A 23616-nucleotide genomic window follows, 5' to 3' on the forward strand; every position below is an offset into this window, starting at 1 on the left:
AAAAATGTTGACATCTCCCATCCTTGCTGCCCCCTAAATACACACTCATCATCCACACACCATTCAGCTAGCTCTCTTTTGGCCCAGTTTGGTGGGTCTGTCTCTTTTGGCTGTCTCTCAAGGATACTTTAACAATTGCAGCCATATTGCCTATGCCCCATCCTTTCTTCTATCCATGCTGGTCTATTTGAGTCAGACTGGACAGGTGCGAAGACAGGAAGACAGAACACTGTCACCCATTGTAACAAACAGTATTGGGTTATCTAACTTTAGAAGAAAGAGAACAGAGGAGGTAAAAGTTGTCTTGAGTTTGAAGAAACATGTGCTTTGATTAGTTGCCTCAGCTGCGTCATGCTCCATATTCACGCATTTTAAACATTACGTCGTAGTACAAAATAAATGAATGAGATATTTTTCTTCAAAGACAGACAATTTAGTGATGCTTTTATGCAGAGGAAACTTTGCAGATGCATTTTTTTTATTCCTCAGTGCTTCATTCAGTTCCATTAATCAGAGGAGAATTAAGAGATAGAGACCTGGAGACTGAGCAGAGCAGGACGGCTGGGGAAATGGCCCAAGTAGAGGATGAATTAAAATGAATAAAAGCCACGAAATGGGAAAATAGGCTATCACTTGTACAGCATAATGTACAAAGTGCAGATATCACTGTCTTTCGGTGCCGGGGGGGCTAGAGGCTCTATGTTCTCACACTAGTAGAACCAATGAGAGCAAGCAGAGCCAGAAAGCATAATGATTGTCCATTAGTCTGTCCCTAAACTCTGCTTCCTGTCGTAGCTTTAGGGAAGCAGAGTTTCTGAGTTGTGGGAACCCGTCACGTGACCTCAGTCCACCCTACCCCTGCCTGCCCTAATGGGTCCACACACAACTTCCAGTGTATCCGCTGAGAGTTGAGCACCAAGTCGGGGTTCACCGAGAGGTTCAAAGACTCTCTGCCTGGCTGGAATTAGACTAAAGTACAAAGTGGTCAAACTAACAAGAAGTCTGGCCCTTTGATGAAGGTCACATGTTGACAGAAATAGTCATATTGTTGTATGAGTAAATTTCTATTTATTCACATGTAATGAAAGGTTGCATAATGTAATATAATAGCAAAGCCATAGAATGTAAATTAATTCATAAACTCTATAACAACTAAAATGCTGCACTGTCTTCTTCATATATTTTACTGGATATTTGTTGTGATATTGACAGTAGCCTAGTGTAACTTGAGATGACAGAGATTTGTCAGATGTCAGACACATTGTTTTTACAAAGGAAGCTATTTATTTAATGTTTAAATACTTGTGAAAACTTGCCCTTTATTAAATTTACATTTCTTTGCTTTTATTGAATTTGTACTTATAATTGAATTTGTTACATTTTATATAATTTTATCCACATTTAACTATTTATTTTATCTACACTGCCCCATGCATTTTCTCTCTATGCTCGATGTCTGTCTGTAAAGAAGTCCATCAATCTGCAGATTATTTTCTCAATTCTAGATAAACTGATTGAGGGAATTGTCCAATACACTTTATAGGAGTGTGACATAATTTATACAAATGTCGGACCAACTGATCAAAAAACCCAAATATTGATTTTACTATGATATAAAACTGAAAATCTGTATATTGTTATATTAGAGAGGCTGTGATTGGCTTGTGGTTCAATTTATTTCTTGAAAATTGAATTAATAAATTATTGTATTAAAGGGGACATAGCATGCCCATTTTACCACAAGTTGATATGGTTCCTTGGGGTCTTAATGAAATGTCTGTAACATACTTTGGTCAAAATACCACAAGGATCATATAAAACAGCACCCTTTTATCCCTGTATAAAAAAGCCTCCACCGAGTGACCTGTTTTGAGTGCCTGTTCCTTTAAATGCTAATGAGCCAGCTCCCCCTCCCCCTCTCCCCATGATTTTAAACGATATAAATTACATATTTTATATGATATAAATTATCAAATATGCATCCCATACTTTGTATTCCCTTGTTGTCCTGGAGTTTTAATTTTCCCAATCACATAATTAAATGTCCCCTCTGCCCATCCACTACAAGCACACAAGCAGACAGACAGAGAGAGAAAGAGAGGTGGGGGGGCTATGAAGACCATCATTTACCCCGAACCCCGACATTCAACGGGTAACAACAAGCGGAGAAAGCAGAATCGCGGGCTGACCTTATATATACAGTCTATGGGGCTGACCAGCGGAGAAATGCTCGTCCCGTGGAACAGCCAGGCGGCTGTGTGCTGGAGAACGGGGCTGCGCTGCCTGTAGAGCGTGTACTTCCGCGTACTGTACCTCAAGGTAACTACTGTAACCCGGCGGAACTACTGTAACCCAGCGTACAGTAGAGCTGAACACTGCGGAAGTCTTCCACACAGCTGGCAGTGTGGAAGACCACAGGAGGCAGCGCAGCGCCGTTCTCCAGCCGCAGCCGCCTGGCTGTTCACACGGGACGAGCATTTCTCCGCTGGTCAGCCCCATAGACTGTATATATAAGGTCAGCCCGCGATTCTGCTTTCTCCGCTTGTTGTTGTACCCGTTGAATGTCGGGGTTCGGGGGTTACAGTAGCGCTGAACACTGCGGAAGTCTTCCACACTGCTGTGCGCTGTGTGGCGCTGACACAAATTCCAGCTCACGCACGGGAGAGCGAGCGGTCGCTCCCGAGCAGCTGCTGCAGCCTCCCAGTCCCAACGATCCAGACAAATGCCACATGTGAGTGAATCGCGGGCTGACCAGTGGAGAAATGCTCTCCTGGTGAACAGCCCGGCTGCGTGCTTGGGAACGGCGTGCGCTGCCTCCGGTGTAAACACAGAAGTAACGAGTGGGGGACGGTTGGGGGGACGGGGGGTGGGCCAAGACCATGTAGGGAGACTTCCAGTTCCTTGTTACGACACAATACCCAGGAAGCGCAATCGAGTCGCTCAAGCATGACGTTTCTGACTTAGAGGAACTATAACAAAACGCGAGTGTTTTTTCCCAGAGTTTTGGGTTGGTAGACATGCCAGATACCCACATTAACCTGTAGAAGCACTAACAAAGTGGAATTTGCATGCTATGTCCCCTTTAAAGTTTAATCTGAAAGGCTTAAATGGCAATAATAAATTTACAGCATTTTTGTGTCGGTGTGACTAAGTTCCTTCTCTTTTCACAAATAATTCAGCGAATTGGCTAATTACATGTTAATTTTACATGCATTTCTTTTACTAGAATATCCAGAAAAAAATGTCTGTGGTATGTATATCATAATTGTAACAGATTTTGTGATATGGATACATCATGTCAGAAGATTTTACACTTATGTACAATGTGTGAGTATAATTACAAACTGACTTTCTTTATATGTTCAAGAAACATTTCACCCAACTACAAAGAGAGAAACCAGCTTTCTCCATAAACACAGAATCATGACAACAGCTTGATGTATTCCTCGACCTGATGTCTTTCCCGAGTGAATGATTTATTTCTCTTCACGGATGTGACAAATGAGCACCAATCTGTCCGTGATGAGCTCATAGCTGCAAACCCTCGGCTCTAATGATCATGATCTTCAGTCACGCGTGGCCGAAGACAGAGAGCGCTGCATTTAAGACCCATGCACTCGCCATCATCTCCATTAACCCCCATGACTCAGATGTTGACACTAACCCCACCCCAGTCTAATGTTCACACATCAAACAGCACCAAGTGACACTCTCTGTGTATGTGGTGGGACTGACATGATCGGATGTGTCATGAGCAGACTGTGTCGACAAGTGGGGTGTGTGAGTGTGTGTGTCTGAGCGAGAGAGGGAAAGGAACAGGGCTTCGTGATATTAGTGCTGAGGAATGTGATGTGTTGGGGGTCATGTGAAATACCGCTGGCACTCTGAATAACCTTCAGGAAAGCTATCACGACATGACCCGGAAGTTGCCGGGTCATGTGTCAGGGCAAAAGGCTCGTCTCTGTTGACAGCACCCTTTCCAGTCTATACACAGCTCTCACTCCTCAACCTCCTGGGAACCTGCACTCCTCTGCTGCTTAGTTTAAAGCGCTCTGTCCACACAGGAAGAGACACGTTGACGTGACTGACCAAAGTATAGAGAGCCATTGTTGGCAGTTTGGATATCAAGGAGCTGTTCTGCAGGAGTGCGCACTGAGAGGATAACTTCCCTCAGGGAGTAACGGGATGGACTAATCGAAAGCCCACCTTGATTTATCTCTGATCGAACCCGCTTTAGTTTTACAATTTCAATACCAACCTGGGAAAGATGTCCCTTGCTTGAACCACGTGGACCACATTGATCAACCTTTTTCGGGCTCTCAGAATAGGGATGGAGAAGGGGAGGCGACGGGTGAAGGAAGGGTTTACACAAAAGTTACAGAGTTCAAGTCGCATGTTAAACAAACAGCGGGGCCTTTTGATTGGCCGGAGCCCGAGGTGGACGCAAGTTAAGTAAATTAGTGTAAATTTGCAGAAGTAACCTAATTTTCAGAGAAAACAATTGGGGGAATTTTAATTGAACACAATAATGGTCAACTCACCAGGCAGAAGGGAGAAAATGAGGCGAGACTGATGGGAAGACTAATGGTTTGTGTAGGCTGCTGCTGCCGCCGAAATTATCACTGCTCTTTAATTTGATGAACAGCGCGAAGGATAATCAATAAAATGGTCTGTTAAGAGGAAATCATATGGAGAGTGTAGTCCCCCCTTGTTGTTTCTAATAAGTGTCTAAAGTGGTAGTAAAATTATCCAAACAGATATGCAACTATTCTAAAAGACTTACTTACTGCAGGTCTTTCTGATTGATGAACTAAGTGGTAATGTGTTTAAATAAAAAAAAAAGTTGATGAGTATATTGTTATTGTAACATGAAAGGCCATCTCGGTTGTTACCAAGTCATTTTTAGGTTTGCAGCTTTTCTCTGTTCAAGAAATCAAAAGTATCTGCATTGTTGATCAGAGAATACTATAACCCGAGGTGCATTTTTCTATATATTTTCTCATTTTTTTTATTTTAATCATACTCATTAATAGAGCCCAACCAATATATTGGTTGGCTGATAATACCGTCTGATATTTTGCCGATGTGCACCAATTAGAAAACAATTTTGCAGAAAAAGAAAAACAATGCAGATAAGATGTGCATTTATGCTTATATTTTACACAAAAATGATGCTTCTATATTAAAGTTCTAGTTGTGTTAAGTTGTCCTGGTGTTTCTTTTTATCTATAGTTATGTATATTAAAGTTTATGTTTAAACTGTAAAATATTAAACCTCATTTATATTTTTTTATCATAAAGGTTTGACATCACCAAATTTTCTATATATATATAATATATTTATATAAATTGGCAATGGATTTTTTTACTCCCTAATATCGGTATCAGCATCAACCTTCAAAAATCCACATTGGTCAAGCTCTGCTCATTAAAGATTAATCAATAATAAAAATGTCCCATTGCTATACATTTATTGTTGGTTCTGTTTATTGTGAGACTTCACAATCTGACCCACAAACTATTAGTATTCAGCTCACCTGAGTAATTACAACAACAGTTAATTTGTTGTTTCTCTTGTTGTTTTAATAGTATGGTTACATTATTCCTACAATGACAACATTACAACTTTCTCAGTCACTATTGGGTAGTGTCATTTTATTCTTTCTATAATTAATGAGTAAATGAGTAACTATGAAAGCATTGACATTTTCGAGTGAAAGCTTCATTTTTGAGTGAAAGCTAAATCATATTATTAATGTGTATGCCACTAAGATCTTAAGTGTGTGTGTGAAGTGTTTTTTTTCTCTGTTTCCTTGATAATATAAAAGGAGAAGCCTTATTTAAACAAATCCACTGCACGTCACTTGCAAAGCGTTTTAGTAAGGTCAGAACAGCTCAACTTGTCAACGTGCGCACATCTGCGTGCCGCATGTGTATGTATGTGCATGCATGCCCTCTAATGTGTCTTTTAATGTTTTAACATATGCAACCCCTTATAAACAGTGTTTTATGCAAACAGTGGCAGCGCTCCCATCAGATAAGGCTCCAGAACAGCAGAAGGAGACTGTCTTGTGAAGCCGAGAGGGACGGAGGGGAGAAAGAATGAGTGAGGGGTGAAAGCGGAGGGCAATGTGAGAAATGAGTACAAAACATCGTGGCCAAGAATATGTCTCTGGAATTATTTTAGGATGGCTAAATAAATAGCCCCACATTTCTGTCGGTCTTCCAGGTATTCCAGTATTTTAGTTAAGGCTGATTATTAATTTGGTAACAGTACAGAGAGAGAGAAACTTGTAGCTGTAGCCCTTCACACTTGTTTTTATTCTGGTGCACATTTTCCCTGTGTGCTGAGCTGCAGAGGTGATATCAGCTGTCCACTGCAGTCCAGAGTGTATCTGGGTTTTAGGTGTTTTTTGGCGTAATCTGCTGTGTTTTGTCTCGTGTATCTGATGGTAAGACATGGCATAGCATTGGTCACTTTATCATCTCTAATGTAATCTCTTGCTCCCCTTCCTCTACCAACACGCCATAAAAGACTGCTGCCCCGAAAAATATAACATACAACTTGGCCTAGTCTCTGCAGCCCTCTATCTCACTATCTTCTATCTCTCTTTATCTCTCTTTAACTTGCTCTCTTTTACTTCTTGGCCGAGGAGAGAAAAATATTCCCAGTCCCCTCTGAGTTTTGAGGTGCCTGTGTCTAGTCTTCCTATTTTAACTTTCTCAGCATTTCTCCTCTCTGTATTATGATTTTTTCCTCCGTTTTTGAAGATTGAGGAAGCACTGTGGTGTTGACTGAACTGCTACTCTGCCCTAGATCAGCTGAATCTCTCATTTTGAACACCCCCCGCCAATTTCTGTCACTCTGGGAGACAAATGTGCATCGCTGAGTTCATTCCCCCCTCTGCCTGTGCCCACTGGCTCCCTGAAACTCAGTTCCTCTTCCCCTTTGAAGTGCTGCGTGCAGAATGGAGATTCTTTGCATGGTAAATTCGCCCAGTTGCCCGCAGCGTATCCATTACACAAGTTTAAAGAATGCTTCGGAGTCGTTTTGGAAGGGCCCCTTTTTCTCACTTCACAACCAATTTCTCTGTGTTTTGAACTTCGGTAGTCATGAGCCATGTAATCTGTAAATTGGGCCCTTTCTTCCCAGCCAGCGCTCCGCCATCGAGCAGCGTTTGATGTGCAATTATTTTGCTCATTACAAGTTAATTTTATTGTTATAGTTTGCAAATGTTTCTCGGGGTCATGATGTTAAAAGTTTCTGAAGAAGTGAGAAAGAGGGAGGATTAACGAGTCGCGTGTGAGTCACGGCGGCGTTGAGAGCTCGTTTGAGATCCCAGAGCTGGCTATCTCCCGCCTCACTTTCAAGCCTTTTAAGAAACAACCTGCTGGGTGGTTTGAATAGCTAAGAAGAAGATGATCTGGGATTTAGTGCGGAAAAGGGATCCAAGACCCATTATCTGTTGTAAAAGGTTGGGAAAATGGAGATTTGTCGTGTTTGTTAGAACGGAGCCATAATCTCTTCCGCAGAGAAATCTTAGCAGTATGGGAATCATAACATCCCATTTATTTAGCCTTTTGTCCCAGATTCTCTCAACGCGCATCCTGCCAACCTGGTGTGTTTGTCGACGCGTTGTTGATATGAGAAGGGAGGGATGCTGAGGAAGAAAATCTGTCCTTTTTTTTTTTTTTCAGAAATACCAGATTTGAGTGGCTTGCTAATTTCATATAGAAGAGGATCAACACATTAATTATGTCTGGCGCATGAACAAAGCAATTTTTTGGAGCTGCTAAATGTCATTGTTAGAGCTTGGCAGTACAAGTCTGAACATCATATAACCATGCCGCTAAGCACTGCATTCATGTCACTGAATTATGCTGTCATGCTTTTCTTTCTTTGTATTTCAATAGCTGCTAAATCAATTGATGGAAATAAGATCGGCTTTTACAGTGACACTTTCCTCGTGAATAATTTGATTGTAGGATATCCCTAAATCATGTGGTAAAATATTCTTATTGTTTTTCCGTTCTTTCCTCAAATAATGGCAGCTGGTTTTGTTTTATTGGTGTTTGTGTTTGATCCAGTCCGCCTAGCTCAAATAAATACACAATTAGCCTTTAGCTGTGGGACAGAATAACACACACGTGCCCAAATCGTTTGTAGACTCTCCTTTTCATCTGGGAAAGAGATAACGCTTCTCGCTCTTTCTTTCACTTCTCTTTCATTTCTCCCCCATCTCGCGGCGACGGTGCGAGTGTGTTCTTTAATATCATCAACGCTAAATAAACTTTGTTGACAACAATAGCTACTGGCAAAGCGCCTCCACAAACAAAGGAGAGCCAACAGGTTCAAAGGCAATGCATCACTCTGCCTGTGACTCTTCATTATTCATCCCTCTGTCTTTACCTCTCATCCCCCATTCTCCTCTCTGCTCGTGTGTGTTTTCTTTGTGGCTCTTTGTCTGTTCAACTGCTACATGGTCTGGATACTGAGGCTTATTAGCTGTTGAGTTTAATTAAAAAAGGCCATTCATATGAAAATGGGAGTCTGATAGCAATTGCTGTCCCCAGCAGCTTCCTCCTGTTACTTTTAATTAGACACCCATTTGATTGACATCAGGCCTACTGGCTGGCTGAAGCCGAGTGTGCGTCTATGAAAGTGTGACAGAGAGACTGTGTGCGCGTCGCAATTGTTCGTGAGTGTCTATGTGCATGTGCAGGCATTTTCTACATAAACATATACACAAGATGTGCACGTATACCGGCTCCGAGGTCATTAAAGCTTTACAGCGGCAGACTGTACATCAAAGTTCACTTTGTCGTCATGAGGTAATTATCCGCACAGTAGCACCGAGCCCGGCCGCCCACCTTGTCACTCATGTCCGCCAGGTCACTGTGAACAATGAACAGTAACCTTGTGATTATGAACAGGGTCCGCAGTGTTACTGTGTTCAGTCACACCAGCACCACCCACCGTGCTGATGGAAAAGGTGATGAGCTACTTTTCTCTTTCTATTTGTCCTCTCTTTTCTTCCTTCAGCTCTCTCTGTCTCTATCCCGGAGAGAAGTGGGTCTCCTCATCTGTTTTCCCTGCACGCTCCAGCCCTCGCTACCTTATTATTATACTGTCAGCGGCACGTGCCTGGCTGATAGATGTTCCTCTCAACTGTTTACTACAAGCAGATGATTTAACTAACGCTCTCCGCTCAACTTGACCTCTCCGTTTTTTCTCCCTCTAAAACAAGATGACTTCATCTGTTGTTTACGACGACTCCATTTTATGGGAGCAGGCGGAGGAATACATTGGCAACATGGTTGATGGGAGAGGGCATGTGTGTGTGTGTGTGTGTGTGTGTGTGTGTGTGTGTGTGTGTGTGTGTGTGTGTGTGTGTGTGTGTGTGTGTGTGTGTGTGTGTGTGTGTGTGTGTGTGTGTGTGTGTGTGTGCGTGTGTGCTGTGTGCGTGTGTGTGTGTGTGTGTGTTTTAAGATGAAGGTGTTTGTTTTACAGTAGAAAATTAAAGAGATCCATGTATGTGTACATTTTGTCCCCTCACATTATCAGGGGACGGGTTGCGTGCAGTGCAGACTCCTTCAGTCCAAACACAACAGCTCATGTGTGTTGGAGTAACAGTGCACCCATACCTTCGCTGGCTCTTGCAGAATGTAGCCCAGAGTAGCAGCCTGTTTCATGTTAAGGGCTGAGTAAGGCCCACCTCCACGCAGACTGGAGTCTCCAGCAGAAATGGCCCATCAGATGTCAGTGCTCTGTAAAGTTGTGTTCCTTCCCCCGTGTTTTGTTTTGATTTGCCGGACGTTTGGGAATGATTTGGGAGAAGGGCCTGATGGCGGCAGGGATACCAGAGCATGACATGCACAGTGGACCTGAAAATGTTGTTCCAATTACCGCCTTCGTTATGGGTTTGTCATCCGCTGTTTGGACGCACAGCAGCCTGCATTTCATGCTGTGGCAGGAGAGGCCGCTTGTTGTGTTTTTCATGTAGTCTGATAGCCGCCGGAGGCAAATGCACCTCAGCATGGTTAGTCACCAATAGGGGGCACTCCACGTGAATATGAATTGGAAGCAGAGAGGGACAAAATGAAATGGTTTCGATATTTATGTTGGATTAGGTGTTGTTTTTGTTCCGTGCGCAGCATTTGTAATCTTACGCCTTTATTATCATCGTGTTTTTTTGAGGAGAAAATTTAATATGCATCATGTTAGCCTTTTATTTCATGCATCTTTGAAAGGAAAACTTACTAAATTACTAAGTTGTTTGGTTTAGCCTCAGATAAGTTCCATTTAAAGGCCCACAAGCCTCTGTTTTGTTACTGTGTTGCACAGTGTTCTCTCCTTCCTCTCAGACAGATTAAATCACTTGTGTTACTCGGAAATGCTGCGAGCAATAAGGCAGGATGGAGCACTTACAAAAGAGCCTAACATGGTTTAAAAGAGTGAGACGGAGGGGAGTGTGTTGATGTAGCATATCATTGTGGCGACTCTCCTGAGTTAACACCATTAGCCAAGTGGCGCGAGAGTCCAGCTGTCTCACTGAGCTGCCGAGGTGAGTTACCTGGGCTGACTTACCTGGCCTCCCTTTGCCCCCCAGGATACAGTGTTTCAGCCAGGCCCCATGTCCTCCCCTCTCCACAGCACTTAGCAGTGATTAACCCCGGATTCGGCCGGCCCACCTGCCATCTGACTACCATTACAGCCCTGCTTATCTGCCTCTCCATCTCCCTACAATAGGGCCGGGGCCTGGGCTAGGCTGGGGGATTGGGTCGGGGAGGGCTGCCTGCTCTGTTTAATAATAAATCATTAGCTAAATACTTTTGTCAATTTGTGTCATGTTACATGTACTTCAATTTTCTGCTCTGTCTCTGTCCATCACCCCCCAACTCTTTTCCTTCCCTGCTCATCACCAACGCCGTTTGTCCGCAGTCGCTGCCAGTGTCTGTCCACAAGACTTCTCGTTTCTTTTTGTCTTTTTCTTTTGTCTTGTGACTGACCCCTAACTGACATCGAACTGATTCATATTCATCGGCCGCCACTTGATTGTATCTGAAAAAAAATTCTATTCCTTTGGGTTGATCATTCCATCATTTGAATACGAATCCAAACACATGTACAACTGCATGTGTTTGAGCCTGTGTCCCGGCATGGCTACTGTCTGAATGGAGCCGTCTGAATTGGCCTGTTTTGGCTGCTACCATGTCCAAAACACCCATTCAGACATATCACTAACATTCATGCTCCAGTGTGCACTTTTCTTCCCCCTTCACTGGTAAAGGACACCACAGAGGTACGACGACTGCAGAGGATTTGTGTCAGAGAGGTTTCACAACACACACATAACGCTTGACACCAGCAGCACATAGGCAATCTGGACAGCGAGAAGGAGATAAGTCTTTTTGTTCATCTAACTTGTATAAAGTGATTACAGACATACTGATCCCTCCATATTTAGACTTCTTGACGCCCCTTCCACAGTCACCCCCTGGTCCGACTGTTGTAATCTAATTTTCCGCTGACAGAGGCCATGGAGATCCTTGGGTCACGGTGCGACTCCCTCCAGTCCACCCCCCCTCATCCCAACCCTATGCCCTGACGCTGTAACTAAGAAGTCGCCATGCAGCAGACAGCGCACATTAGATCTGTCTACCACTACACCGGCTAACTCACCCAGTCCATAACCCTTCACTGCCTCAGTAATCAGAGAGAGAGATTAGAGAAAAAGGCGGCAGAAAGGAATTGCATTTGTCCTTGTATCCTTTTTGATGTTCATATCGTTGCTCAGCACCTTACAATACCTGTCAGGGTCCATGTCAGAGTGAAAGATGAACTGTATGTTTCATATAATTTTTAAACCTGTCAGAGATTATTCAGCAGGATAAAGAGCTGGATGAAGAAAGTGTGGAAGTGTGCCTGCAGTGTTAGAGCTGAGAGAGCAGGCCACACCTGGAGGGGTCACGCTCCTTGTTGACCTCTACTGTGTCACCGACCTGACTCTGCTTCAGTTTCACTATACATCACTCTGCCTGTCAACACTTGCATATGGCCTCAACTGCTACCGCTATCTGCACTATGTCAAATGCCAGAGGGATAGTTTTGTCAATGGAGAGCAGTTGGGCTCTTTAACTCGATTCGCCCGTTGAGGGATTTATCCCAATCGACTGTCGCAGAAAAACGCTGTTGTCGATATCTGGCACACGCAACGAGCAGGAAATGTTTATTTCCTGTGAGTTATCTTAACCTGATGTGGCCTTTAACATTTCAAACTGGTATGTTTTTTTTTTGTTTCTGTCTCTGTCTTCAGTGAGCATATTTCTTTTCTGATTTCTTTGCTGATGTTGATTATATTTTCATTCAGCATCTTGTATTGTAGTCCTCCCTCTCACTCCCTCTCTTTATATCACTCGCTCTCTCCCTCCCTCGCTCCTCCAGGCCATAGCATAGCCAGTAGCTGATAGGCATCTCCTCTGGAGTCTGCTGTAGTCTGCCCCGGCCTCAGACAAAGTGCCTCCATCAGACCAGTGAGGCTCCCTGGGAACCTAGCAGCAGCAGACCCCCTGGCCCCATCACCACGCTGTGTGTGTGTGTGTGTGTGTGTGTGTGTGTGTGTGTGTGTGTGTGTGTGTGTGTGTGTGTGTGTGTGTGTGTGTGTGTGTGTGTGTGTGTGTGTGTGTGTGTGTGTAAATGTACATACATTTATATGGATATATATTTGTGCGTGTGTGTTTGGATGGATGACGAAGGCTCAGACTGGAACCTTTGTGTCCCAGTTGCTGCCCTGTCTGTAAATGGGTTTTGTAAACTGGGAGATGTGTAGCGCCCAGCATGAATGCCTAGTTTATTCTCTGAACATTAATTTGGAAGCAGTGCCCCATACCGTTCATCCGTCTTTTCATCGTATATGTTTGCATTCATATGGTTGTGTTGTAGTCTACGTGAAGAAGCAAAGTCAAGACAAAGACAGAGACACTGAGGCACACTCATACAGCACACACACACTGTACGAACAACATACACAGTCATGCTCCCACTTCAAATCTGTATTCAGCATCAGGGACCTCTTGGGAACGCTTGGCTTTTTGACTTTCATCATAACAAGAAAGCGAGGGACCAAATGGACAAAAACAAAAGGCAAAGGAGGAAATCGGAAGAAATGCTTTTATCAGGGGCCCAGTATTCAGGGCCTGACACACTCATGTACACACATACACACACACACACTCATATCTGACCCTCAAGTGACCCCTCTAACTTTCCAACATATAAAAATGCAGTCAAGGAGCCTGTTCTCCCATCTGGGTTTATTATCTGTGTGTGTGTGTGTAAGCCTTGGTGCACTATTTTCGTGAGGTCTTAATACCGCCAGGTCCCCACAAAGCTATTAGGCCCTTACAACCTTTTGGGGGCCGAAATCTTGGATCCCACAAGTTTACATGACTGTTGATTAAGACTTAGGTTTAGGGTTTGTGTTTGGTCCTGATGGTTAAGGTTAGGGTGAGGGGCTAGGGAATGCATTATTCTAATTTGGGTGCTCACAAATATAGTGAGACAAGGATTTCCCTGTGTGTGTGTGTGTGTGTGTGTGTGTGTGTGTGTGTGTGTGTGTGTGTGTGTGTGTGTGTGTGTGTGTGCGCGCGCGCATTCCTCTTGCACTATCGCCACCATCACTTAACAAGAATTATATAATTGCAGACTGTGATCTCATTTTCCTCAAAGAGCATTTTGAAGTTTCCTTTCCTCTTTTGCTCTTTTAGTTTCCTCTGTCTTCCACTTGTTTTAATGTTAAAATGACTCACATTAAACCATGTGGGTCTCCCCCACTCTGAAATGCCATTCTGCAACACATTAGCTCTCCACTCACTGTTAGTGGGAACTTTTACAGGTTTAGAGAGTATATTGGAATCACAGTATTTTTTATCGTGTAGAAATACTTAAGCTTGTATAAAGTAAAAGCATGGTGTAATGGAAGAAAGCGCCTTCAGCTTTTATTGGTCAGCAACAGTGAAGCGAGAAATTGAAATTCATCTTTTAGTACAAGAAACAAAAATGCTGTGGCTGATAGCTCACACATTTTTGTACCATATTCTTTCTTACAACTTAACTTTAAAAAAATTCAATTGAGTCCTCCCAATTTTACTTTAGTGTAAATTTTAGAATTGCAATTTTTAATAAAATTAATGATGATATAATAATAATAATATTTGTACAAAAAATATCTGCTGTTGGTAATTTAACAGGTAGTTTTATTTTCAATATAAAATTCTTAAATTAAAATAATGTAGATGACAGTCAATCTGTAATTCCCCACTTTTCTAGTCACAGATTTAAATCATTTAAGTCGTTATTATGGCTCACACTGCCAGTTTTCCATTACTAACTGAGCAGCTAATGACATTTTACACTGACACTGCTAACAATACAATACAGTCAAAATGAAAAAGTTAATATCCTCGTCTTATTTAATTCCATCATGTAACTCCATATCTCTGCAGCCGCAGTCCCAGTCATAGTCAATAGAGGGCAGAAGTGATCCACAAAGGCTTAACCCCATATGAGGGGAGAAAATAAATGTTTGCATGTTTATGCCTTTAATACATTTTATTTTATCTCTGGTCCAGCTGTTTGTGCTGGATGCTAAAGTTTGACCACCTATTAACAGAAACAATATTAACCCACAATGATATACAAGTAGAAAAGCAAAAATATTGAAAGTGAGTATTAAGGGGCTGTAATTGTAATTATTGTGCTACTGTCAGAGATGTAACCACCACAAGGCTCATATGAACTAATTATTAAACACTGACAAAGACTCAGTGTATGGCTCCGAGCAGATTCCGGCAGTATTGCAGTGATTTTAATTAAAGGGTTTACTATTACTTCTCCCTGATCAGTGTGTTTTTCAACGGAAATGTTTTGCACTTCTACACAAATGTATGTAATTTGTTAAAGGTAAGGCTTCTGCCCAGCACACTGCCTGACCTCGCCATGTCTTTCTTTTCTTTAACAGTTTAATGGAATAGAAAATGGCTGTTTTTCTTTCCGCTCCCATAAATCAAATACCTTGAATGTATGGGAGAGTTTAAGACCAGCACCCCCCCTGTGGTTTGGTGGCTTTATTGTCACACAGGCCTTATCTCCGATTGACACCTCTGGAACCGTCCCAGGAGAGGCACAGATTTGCTGCAGGATTAAACTAATTTACCAGATGATTGAATGTGAGTCCAAAGCCACTCTTTTGGAGAAAATGCAAAAGGGGCTCATGGCCAACCCTCCCGTAGACATGATACAGAAATGACTTGGCAGTCAGGCCTACCGTGTGTACATGTGAGTGTAGGGTGTATATAAATCCGCTCTACGTCTTCCTTCATGAAATACACTGATCTGAAGGTGATTTCTGTACAGGCAAAATTCATGGTGCACTCCAGCATGTAATAGTTGTGCAGTGTTAGTCACGTCTTTTTAATACTACTTTAAAATGCTGTTGCACTGTTAAGGTTTTGGACATTTTTAAGCAGGCAGCCTGACACCCAACCCAGCCACCCTCTCTGGATTTGCAGCATTAGTAGCAGACGTGAATCATCGTCGGGATATATAGCAGATGGATACGTGGAGAGAGATGACGGTTAGGGAGAAGGGGGCTACTATTCTGTGAGAATCATACAGACACCAAACATCATCTTGTACGGTTTGTAAACTCTGCATTGTGCTCACGTTCCTCATGTTCATCCAAATATGTAAAAATATGGGAACATTTTTTAGTGTGTCCAAACCAATTTGTGCCTGAGGGAGGTTTCTTAATTGGAACACATTCAAGAGAACACTTACACGCTCCCGAGTGGTGTACAAAATATTACATTAATTAACATGCAAAACAGTCCTGCTCTGCTCACACACACACACACACACACACACACACACACACACACACACACACACACACAAACACACAAAACGCAGGCATCCAAAAAGATTGCAGCAACAGCACGAAATAGACATAGGCCGTGAGGAAAAGAATAGAAAGGAAATTTGCTTGAAAATTTAGCTGTAAGCCTGCTGAAGATCTTATTACATAGGCTGCAGATAGAGATCTCAGCTGGAATAATACTTAGCACATGCTGCCCTTTTAATTAAGCAGTAATATCTGCAGAGAGGGGTGGAGAGCAAAATCTCTGTTTCTTTCTTCATCTTCCTCGCTCGCTCTCCTCCATATCTCGGTTCCCCATCTTTACCCTCTGCTTCTCTCTCTCTTTTTCTCCCAATAATCTCCTATGAAGGAGATGGGCTGAGGTGTGGGACGGGGGGAGGAGCAGGGGACACACTCCTCTGTGAAGTGAGTGTCTTCTTTAAGGCCTTACACATGTTTCTGTGTTTCTGCCTTACTGGGGCTGTCTGAGCGCCCCGCCGATGGCCCTGGGGCTCTTGCTTTGAGGTGCCTTCGCTATGTATGTGTGGAGGAGTGAGCTGACGTGCATGTATCCACTGTTTTCACACACAAACTCTGCTCCTCTTTGCAGGTGAAGACCTCCTCCAAAGCCAGCGGGTGGTACTCGGGCACCCCTCTACCAGCATGTTAGTGCTGAGGCCCGGCCTCGATAGTGCCCTCGGGCTGTGGGACCGTCTTCCCATTGCTGTGATGCCTCATGTGAGTGTAGGATAGGAACCAGTTGTCTAAACAGGGTCGTCCAGTCTGGCGGGGTCGGAATATCAGGATCTCTCACCATGGGGCAGCTGTCAGGGACACACCCCTGGCGTCAAGACCCCGGATCTCATTAAGTGTAGTCGCCAAAGTGTTTTGATGTCAAACTCAACAATATTAAATGTTTTCTTTGTTTAACCTACTGTGGTCACAATAGCTGTTCCCTAAAATAAGCTTTTACATTTGTTAAGATGTGTAAATAAAAGTGGGAGGCCACTGCATCGTGGACTTATAGCTGTGTTTAAAGCGATTAAATGTAATTTCAGTGATATGACTCTGTGGTTGTAAATACAGTAGGTGAGCTGAATGTCCGGTTGTGATACTGTATTACCGTTCTGATGTGTAAAGCCTGTAATCCTCTGAGTATCCTATTTAACCCAGAGGCTGAGTGACGCCTCTGTGCACTTCCAATTGTGCGACATGTAGCACATAAAGCCTTTATTCAGATGTGTTAACCATTGCTCTGCGCTCCATACAAGTGCAAATCGAGTTAACACTCGCTGTTGGCCAGTGTCTACACACCCTGTGCCTGTGTCATTACACAGCTCACACTGGCAACGGAGCTCATTTTGTAATTCTGCACGCACACAACCACACACACACACACACACACACACACACACACACACACACACACACACAGGAGCTCCAAAAGGCCACATGTTAATCAGCTGTGAGTTAAACTTGCAGCGAAGAAAAGACAACAGATCAGCTCAATTAACACAAAAAAGAAAGTGCTCACGACACACACACGGTCTTAGCCACTGCACCTGCAGCTGAAGGGGCATTGTTCCAGCAGCCCCCTCCTTGATCTCCCTTTCTCTCTCTCTCTCTATGTCTGTCTCTGTGTGTCTCTCTGGAGGAAAGCTGTTTTGTGGCTGCTCTTTTCTCTCCTCTCGGGCCTTGGCCTTTCCACAGAGCACCCCTCCTTCTCCTCCATTTCGCTGGGTCGCCACTCTCTTTCGGAGGTGCAGGGCGCCCCTCGCCTGCCTTACTGCAAACACAGCTGACAGAGGGCTGCTCACGTGCCGCTCCACAGGGCCCCAAAATCCCTTTGAGTGTGCGAGTGTCGAGCAGAAAGTGGGGGGTTTGTGTGTTTGAGATGGATCCACACTATTCATCCTATTTCTCTTGATGCTGCGGATGTCTGCTCATTTTCAATTGTCTGCTCGGATTGTTCGCTCAAACCAAAACATATCCTGTAATTTAATCTTATCTTTGTAAGAGAAGATATATTAAGTAGCATAAGTTAAGTTAGGACCTTCTGGTGCTACCAGTGTATATTCTGTTAGCTACTACATTTTCATTTGAAAAAGCTTCCATTCTGCTATGGATACGCCTGGTGTCCACTCTACTCCGGCGTATTAGATCCACTAAACGGAGAAGTTAAGAAACGCTGCTCGCCATGTTTGCTGCATTTCAGTCTGGATGGGCAGATATTGAGATGTTTGTAAACGGTGGCGGTCACGACGTAGCCCTCCCTGATTCATCAGGCTCCTCGGTTACCAGTGTAGAACACAACTAGGTTGCTGGCCCTTTTGTCTTCACTAACGCCTGTTGTGCAGTTAAATTCTGCATTTTATGAAGATACAACTGAAAACATGCATCACAAGCTATTAATTGAGCAATCTGTGACAATTCATCCCCAGTGAATGTGAGTGGTCACGTGATATGTGTTGTCAGGTGTGTTGGTATGGATGGACTGATGCAGAGCCAAACACTTTCAAGGACAGAGACCATTTTAGTTTGAAAAGTCTGTTTTCAAATGAAAAGATAGTCGTAAGTATGGATGTAGCCCTAATCTGAGAACTTTATTATGTTGTCGAAATTCACAGTATTACAATCCATGCAGGAAAACAAAAGCTATTGAGTGGATTTCAGTTTCAGTGTTAACCATCACCTCATACATGACTTTTTATTTTACTATTTTATGTCACTATAAAATATTAAATAGAATAAATAAATAAATTGACTGATATCAGGAGGTTATTATTGACCTGTTCGTTCTGAGGAAGTAGGCTTAGTTTCCACTCCTCAGAGAAAATCACTCTGTCCTTGGCTCTAAATCCGTTTTGCATTGCTCTCCTCTTTGGCTCTCTGTCCCATTTGTCACCGCAGCCCGTGATGCTCATTCTCACTGATCATCCTATCACAGTGCTATTTTTCATATTTCTCATATCCGCTCCCCTTATCTCTCTTCCAGCGCCTGAGCCAGACACGCAAAGCTAATACAGGCTCCCACTACGTGCGCAGAATTCAGTGACCAGAGATCACAGCGGTGTGAAATACATATAGATTTCATACGTTATTCTGTGTTTGCTTGTAATAGAATCGGGCTTATCCCATTTTCAATAACTCAGGAGATAACATGAAAGTATGCATCAGTGTTGATCAATGAGAAGGTGGAATTCCTAACAGGCCCTCAGACATGAATTTATTCAACCCACAAAAATTAGGACAGTGGTGAAAATGGCAACGGGTATAATTATTTGCAGTTATCAGTTACTCACTCAGCACTTGACACTCAATTTGTGCAGCAACTTCCTAGCCCAGACAGGGTTGTAACAGAGGCACACAGTGTGTGTGTGTCTCTGTCTCTGTCTCTGTCTCTGCATGCGCATATGCAAGTCTGTGTATGTGTCGATGCTGTGATGGATGCACCGCTGTAACTGTTGGTTAAGTGGTGTAGTGTGGTATTCTAACCATGCTGCCTGTGTATTTTACTGCCCTGCTGGGGTTCTCTTTCATAAAGATCCTGCCTGGCTGCATCTATCTCCCCAGGTTAAAACAAACACAAACACCCACCACCATTCAGCCTCCCACCCCAGCCTGCTTGGCCTGCCCTCCTCCTTGCCTGGCTCCACCAGCCCTGTCCAGGGGGCAATAAACTCGTTATCTCCCCCTCTCAGATCCTAATCTGACGGCCCGCCGCCCTGCGTGCTGCCAGGTGACCTGGGGTGGGGTAGGGTGGAGGGGAGGTATAGACGCTCCCTCTCCAGCTCTTACAACTCCAGCTCCCCTCCGCTCGCCTTTTAAATCCCTTCAGCTTTCCCTGCCTGTCAGCACCATCTTAACCCCCACCTTCTGAAGCCCTCCCCTGCCTGGGGCTCTGATGACCTCCTCCTTCTCCTTGCTCTCCGACTCCTCCTCCTACCCCCTCCACCCTTTCAGTAATTAATCCACCTATTGATCACAGTGAAACTCTAAAGGCTGGGAGGCTGCAGGCGGACTGGTGGTGGTCTATGCAGGCCGATGGTTGCACAAGGCCACGCCGATGAAGCCAGAGCATCACGGCCTTCCTGTGGTTCAGTGGCTCTTCTTCTTTCTAAACAATATTACAAATTGAAGCCTCTAATCTAAGGGTCTTTATTCATAAATTGAAACAATTTTCTATGTTTGAAGGAGTCAATCATTGTTTTTCACTTGCATGCATGTATAAAATCCAGTGGTGGAAGAAGTATTCAGATCCTTTACTTCAGTAAAATGACTAATTCCACACTTTAAAAATACCCCGTCACAAGTAAACTCCTGTATTTAAAACCTTAATTAAGTAGCGGGAATGTAGTAGGCCTATTATCAGCTAAATGTACTTAAACTATGAAAAGTGAAATCAATAATGGTGCAGTAAAATGTTGTACTATTTTACAGCTGTTAAAGTTCACGATGAAAGGTTCATTGTTTTTATCCTGAGATATTCTTTTCTTTTTTTATTCATTTTTGTCACATGTCCCATGTTCAAAGCAAACTCAACACACCCATTCGCTCGCAGTGAATCCTCCAGAGGCTCTGCTGCCATGTTCTCACATGGGCTCATTTGGACATTATCCAGACTTTTTACTACGGGGCTCGCTGGAGAAACTCCGAAGCTGCACTCGGTCATTTGCGTTCTCATGTACAGCCCCTCTGGAGAATGTCAGGTGATTATCTGGAGTTCAGTGCATGTCTGAAAGCAGCTATAGATAGTTTAATCAAGAAAAATGCATCATATTCTATAAGATCATCATAAATTTGTGGGAATCATGTACAGTATCTCTAAAAGGTCAACTTTTCATGACCTCAGAAAAACAGCGCGCTTTCAATTTTCACAACACAGGAACATTTCAACCCTCACTTTATCACAAACATTCATCAACACATCTGGAGAAACATTGTTAACATTGTCATCTGAAAACTAACTTAAGCTGTTAGACAAATGTAAAAAAGTACAATATTTTTCTTCTGAAAGTTGCATAAATGCCAATACATATACTATGTAAAGTACCTCACATGTGTATAGCACTTGAGTACATTTATTTAGTTACTGTACACCACTGGTAAAATCTGAGGCCTGTTGTATTACAATAGATTGGGTCTATGTATCAGTGAGGGTGCAGGGCTCTTGATAGGGTCAAAGGTTCTGACAGAATTCCAGTCACTCCTCAGCTCTCTTTGAGGAATGTTTAAAGATACTGCTTCACACTCTGTTTATTGTTCTTCACGTGTGGGGTCAAGAGAGAGGCCCTGCAGCATTTTACAGTAAAGTAAAACCAGGCAGATACACAGACATACTCTACATGTGCTATGACGTACTCCACTTTTTAATATTGTTGACATAACCTGACCACAGTTAGTGTAGCTCAGACATCGACCAGGGACACTTTTCATAAGCTGGACCACCACCTGCGATAGCTGCTCAGGAACATTACTAATTTATGAAACGTCTGTGTGACTGCCCACGGTCCAACTGATGGAAAACTCCCCACGATGCACACACTTCCTTAATGACTCATTGTGCAGGTCTCAAGCTGTCCAGACCCGATTTATTGAAGCTCTGTTTGATGACTAAGTGTGCTTCAATGTGTGTGAGTCTGAGTTGAATTCTTTGAATTTCTGCTATCTCGTTCGCGGTGTCACCAGATGAGTAAAAATCTCAGGGGGCTTTCCATGATGATCACAACTGAATTGGTGCGCCACTGTTCTTTTCCCTGGCTGCATGGTGACACAGTCGCCCTCTGTGCTGCACAGAGCTGAAGCTGAGGCTGCCGTCCGGCTCCAGCTCTTTGATGTGCGGAGCGGGGCGAGATGTTTGGGTGTTTGGGCAGGAGCTGGGACAGATGGGGGCAGAGTGTGATGGAGTGATTACTCTCCTCGCTGCTCTCCTGTCTGCCCTGGCATGAATGCCCCTCTTCATCCACCCTAAAAGGCACATTATTGGCCCAAGGAGAGTGGGATATCCTGGCCACTGACCCCAGAGTAGGGGTCAAGGGGAACAGGGGGGCAGATGAAAGGGAGCGTAATTATGGGGGAAAGACAAAAAGAAACCTTGTCTCCAAGTAACTATTTTGGTGGGAAGGGGGGAGAAGGTCAGGTTGAAGGGGGTACAATTGAGATCAAGACGTTTTCCCTGGCAAGTTATGTCCTTATCGCGTTCCCTGCGCCCTCATGTGTAGCCGATGAGCAGCTCTGATTGGTCGAGCCGCGGCTCTTATCTGATGACGATTGGCTGTGGCCTGCGGGCACAGGAAGTGACAGCATGGTTCCCACAGTCCCACCCCTGTGAGAAACGGACTCTGATCAACTGAGTGATGATGGACGTAGGTACGTGTGCGTGCGTTTGTGTCTGTTACGTAACCATTTCCTCACATATTAAAAAAAAAACATTTTACTCAAGTGCTCTGATGTGTACACTACAGACTGTATTATACTTAATGTGGGAGGGTTACACACCACTGAGGCGCTCAGGCTTTGGCCTCTGACATTGTGGCAGCCTCAGGGTCTGTGTTTGTCTGACCTAACATGCTTTAACTGGCCAAATGACCATCTGACTGTTTTTTTTTACTTATACTCCAGGAAAACATTTTTCACTGAAAAGATCTGTCAGGCTGTGGGTTTCTGGGGTTTTAATAGCTGCTGTCGAAAGCAAACTCTTCTGCTGTACTGAAGCTTCAGTGTGGTTTTGTTGCTCTGGATAAAAGCATCTGCCAAGTGAGTACATGTTGATGTAAGTGTAACCTCTTACAACTGGTATTGCAGTTTGTTGATCTGTGGGCGTATTCTAGAGCCTTTGAATCGGGAAAGTTCCCAATTTTTTGAAGAGTGATCAGACGTGTTGTCATGAGAGATCAGGTGTGATTGCAAATGTTTGTCTGATACTATTCTTGATACCTGATACATCAAAATTAGTGGGTATACACAGGTTTGTGTAAGGGTGCACCATCAGTGTGAAGACTGCTAGAATAAAGAAGAAAAAGAAGAAGAAGAAGAAATTAGAACGTTTACCTGAGTGTCATTCTTCCATCACTGCTGATCAGACTGGAGCCGATAAGAACCCATGTCAAGTGCAGAGTTATTTGCCCTGTGAGTGGATGCCAATGGTATCCATTCCCACTGCAGGCAAAAGCCAGATATTAGTGGGTTTTTTGACCAGTGGGAAATGGGCTCAAGTTCATTTATATGGGGATTTATTTTTATCTATTTAATTAAAAGGGAAAGTACCAAAATAAATGTCACCATTTGATGCACCATATCAGATTATAGCTTCAATGTTATTCACATCTTAAGTCCATTGGCAGGTCAGAACAGACGGCACATAGCATAATGACAAGCAATACAGAGTATTGCAACATACAGAGTTACACACAGAAGTGTGCACAAGACCCACAACACAAATCTACACACAAAACACACATCACATATATGTTTGTCAAATGAAATAAAAGCAAGTCTTGAGGACATCAGGTAGATGTCAAAATCAGCGAGTATAGAGCTGAGCAGCTTTTAACAGAAGTTGTTTTTGAAAGTGAAGTGGCAGTGAAAAGGTATGGTACAATCTCATGTAGAGAATAAACCAGAGGATGTAATATAATTTACTGAGAGAGTACACAACGTTGTAAAATGTCTGAGTGACCCAGAAGAAAAGGAGGAGCCA

The 23616-nt window shown here is 43.4% G+C and overlaps 1 long non-coding RNA gene across 1 annotated transcript in view; it reads left to right on the forward strand.

The window, feature by feature from the left end:
• LOC118105234 overlaps window positions 1-16978 on the forward strand; it is a 28229-nt gene extending 11251 nt beyond the window's left edge. The window contains exon 3 of the long non-coding RNA XR_004695105.2: window positions 16528-16978. This is a non-coding gene — a long non-coding RNA (uncharacterized LOC118105234). The remainder of the gene's footprint in view (window positions 1-16527) is intronic.
• The last annotated feature ends 6638 nt before the right edge of the window (window positions 16979-23616 follow it).

The sequence above is a fragment of the Hippoglossus stenolepis genome, chromosome 3, assembly GCF_022539355.2.
Source record: "Hippoglossus stenolepis isolate QCI-W04-F060 chromosome 3, HSTE1.2, whole genome shotgun sequence".
Taxonomy (NCBI): domain Eukaryota; kingdom Metazoa; phylum Chordata; class Actinopteri; order Pleuronectiformes; family Pleuronectidae; genus Hippoglossus; species Hippoglossus stenolepis.